Here is a 3,770-nt window from a genome sequence, read left to right as displayed (position 1 = left end):
AACCTCCGCCTCCTGGGTTCAGGCAATTCTCCTGCCTCAGCCTCCTGAGTAGCCGGGATTACAGGCACGCACCACCATGCCCAGCTAATTTTTTGTATTTTTAGTAGAGACGGGGTTTCACCATGTTGACCAGGATGGTCTCGATCTCTTGACCTCGTGATCCACCCGCCTCGGCCTCCCAAAGTGCTGGGATTACAGGCTTGAGCCACCGCGCCCTTAATTTGCATTTAAACGGTGAAGTTAAGGTTGAACATCTTTCAGATACTTATGGATGTCTTCCTTTGAGAACTGCCCATTTTCCTATTTGTATTTAACCTGTTTGTTGATATTTTTGTTGTTGTTTGTTGATATTTTAGAGCTCTTTATTAATAAAAGTTTTGTTTTATTTATGTTGTAGACATTTTCCTGTTTGTGATGTGTCTTTGGCTTGGTTTTATATTTTAAAAATATATTATTTCCAAAAGTTCAAAATGTTATGTAATTATCTTTCATGGTTTTACTTTTGCTTATAGGCATAATAGGGCATTTGCTACCCTGACATTCACTGTTCATTTATTTCTTTCTTTTTAGCTTCTATTTTTATGTTTAATTTTTTTCTACTTGGAATGTATTTAGGCATAAAGTAGGAATATTAAACATCCTCTCACTTTCCATCATGTAGTTAGCCAGTTTTATGAAGACCATTTATTGAATAATACATATTTTTCTGCATTTCACTTGAAATGTTACATTTATTATATGCTACATTTTAATACAATATATCCTCCATCCCAAAAGTGTATTTTTTTTTTAAGTTTCTGGCATTGGCCTTTTTCAGTCACTAGAAAAGAGATGCATCAGAGTTGGCATGGGCTGTGCATGGGAGAACTTAGATGGCTGAGGGCACTACAGAGGAGGACTGTTATTTCAATTATTGGGACCATGTTTAGTTAAAGTTTAATTTTATTTGGATCTTGTCTTAGGTCTCTTTAGTGTTGCCATAAAGGAATACCTGAGGCTAGGTAATTCATGAAGAAAAGATATTTACTTGGCTTATCATTCTGTAGGCTGCACAAAAAGCATGGTGCCAGCATCTGCTTCTGTCCAGGAACTCAGGCTGCTTCTACTCATGGTGGAATGTGAAGGGGAGCTGGCATTTGCAGATCATGTGGTGAGAGAGGGAACAGGAGAGAGAGGAGGCGGTGCTAGGCTTTTTAACAAGCAGTTCTTATGGGAACCAAGAGAAACTATTTATTCCTGGGAGAATGTCACCAAGCCATTCATGGGGGATCTGTCTCCAAATTTCTCCCATCTGGCCCCACCTCCAATATTGGGGATCAAATTTCAACATAAGATTTCATGGGATGAAAAACAAATCTCATGTCTTTCTTACATTGCAAAATACAATTATTCCATCCCCCAAAGTCTTAACCTGTTCCAGCATCAACTCAAAAGTCTAAAGTCTCATTTGAGACTCAGAGCAAGTTCCTTACAACTGTGACCCTGTAAAATCAAAAACAATTTACTTGTAAGACACAATGGTGGTGCAGACATTCCCATTCCAAATGGGAAAAATAGGCCAAAAGAAAGGGGTAATAGGCCCCAAGAGCTCTAAAATATCATTAACAAACAGGTTAAATATAAATAGGAAAATGGGCAATTCTCACAGGAAGATATCTGTAAGTATTTGAAAGATGTTCAACCTTAACTTCACCATTTAAATGCAAATCAAAACATGTTTTCATCTCTCAAATTGACCCATGTGAATCCCAAACCTAGCAGGACAGATATTAAAGCTCCAAAATAATCTCCTTTGATTCCATGTCCCACATCCTAAGAACACTGGTTCAAGAGGTGGGTTCCAGAGACTCAAGCATCCCCGTCCCCACGGCTTTGCTGGGTGCAGTCCAGGTAGCTGCTCTTGTGGGTTGGCATCCAATACCTGCAGCTCTTCCAGGCTGAGATTGCAAGCTGTTGGTGGTTCTACCATTCTGAGGTTGGAGAGTGGTAGCCCTGCTTCATCTCCTCCATTAGGTACTTCTCTAGCAGGGGCTTTCAGCCCCTGTGGCAGTCCTCTGTCTGGTAGCCAGACTTTCTAATACATCCTCTCAAATGTAGGTGAAAGCTGCCAAATCTCTACCACTCTTGCATTCAGCATGCTTGCAGACTTAACACCACATGGAAGCCCACAAAGCTTACTGGGTACACGCTCCAGAGCAGCTGGTGCCGGTGAGGTGTGGGGAGCAGTATCACCCACCCCGTCAAAAAACCATTCTTTCATTCTAAGCTTCTCGATCTGTGATAGGAGGGGGTCGCATCAAAGATTTCTGAAATGGCTTTGAGACATATTTACCCTAGTCTTGTTAGCACCCGGCCCTTTTCAAGCTAACCTCTTTAGAAAACTATTGCTCCTGCTTTGCCATACTCTTAGATTCCTCTTCTAAAAGCACTCTTCTTTCCTTCTCTAACACAAGGCAAGGCTGTACATTTTCCAATTTTCCTCTGGTCTCTAAGCAGTTAGAAGTAACCATGCAGCAGCCAGAGCACTTTGATAGTTAGAAATTTCTTTTCCCAGATACCCTAGGCCATCTCTGAAATTAGGCCTTCCATAAAGCCCTAGAGCATGGACACAATGTGGACATTCTTTGCTATGGTGTAACAAGTATGACCTTTGCTTCAGTTACAAATAAGTTCATCATTTCCATCTAAGGCTTCCTCAGTATGATCTTTGCTGTCTCTTTTTCTATAAGCATTTCGATCCACAACCACTTAACCAATCTCTAAGAGGTTCCAAACTTTCCCTTGTCTTCCTGTCTTCTCCTGAGCCCTCCAAACTCTTCCAACCTCTGCCTATTACCTAGTTCAAAAGCTACTCCCACCACTTTCAGGCATCTTTAGAGCAATGCCTCACACCTGAATACCAATTTTCTTAGTATGTTTAGTGTTGCTGTAAAGGAATAACTGAGACTGGGTAATTTATTACTGATATAGGTCAGGCAAAAAAAATAATTGAAGTCATTTTATTTTACAGATTAAAAACAAGAAACAAAAACACCCGTGACAGTATACTATAGTTTCTTAGAAATAATTTTTGATAATTTATTCACATATGTAAGCTTATTATCATAAGAAAAGATTTATAAAGAAGTTTTTTGGTTGTTTTGTTTTAATGAAATAAATGTGCTAAGCTTCCTTTTAATAATTTTGAAAGTATGTTTTGATGACAACAGAAAATATTCAACACCAATTCACTAACCAACCAAAGAAGTAAAATTTTTATATTACCTCTGGAGTTAATACCAGGCATATCTTAACTACTCTACAAAAAGACTAGGGAGTTAGGTAAAAGAATAAAGGCATTTGAGGATTTTTCAAGTTCCAGATGACCAGACAGAAATTTAAGCCATTGGCTACAAATGAATGATAGCAAACACTTAGGTTTTTATGGACTAGGCACTATAGGTAAACACTTACATATCACAGCTCCTGAAAAGAGCTGTGAACCAATAAATGAACTTCATTCAGGTATTATAAACTATTAGATCATCAATGCCATTCCTATTTTATGGTTCTAGGCAAATAATTCTAGATACAGCAACATAAATGTTGGCTTCCTAGATTTGACAAGTGCTAAAAACAGTTTTTAGAAGTACATTAGATGCTAATGATACACCTACAAAGACTAATTTTAAAGTGTATAATCAGAAGATAATAAATCCTGCAAAAGACTTAGCTTCTGTATATATACTTATAGGTTAACAGCGTTACAGATTCCTGAACATTAAATTAAT

General features: G+C 38.3%; 1 protein-coding gene across 1 annotated transcript in view; it reads right to left on the bottom strand.

Moving 5' to 3' along the window:
• CENPQ (centromere protein Q) overlaps positions 1-3,770 on the bottom strand; it is a 31,628-nt gene that overhangs the window by 3,782 nt on the left and 24,076 nt on the right. The window lies entirely within an intron of this gene.

The sequence above is a fragment of the Cebus imitator genome, unplaced genomic scaffold (genome assembly GCF_001604975.1).
Source record: "Cebus imitator isolate Cc_AM_T3 unplaced genomic scaffold, Cebus_imitator-1.0 Scaffold147, whole genome shotgun sequence".
Taxonomy (NCBI): Eukaryota; Metazoa; Chordata; class Mammalia; order Primates; family Cebidae; genus Cebus; species Cebus imitator.
Note: the sequence above shows the minus strand (reverse complement) of the source record. Positions and strands in the feature narration are given on the sequence as shown.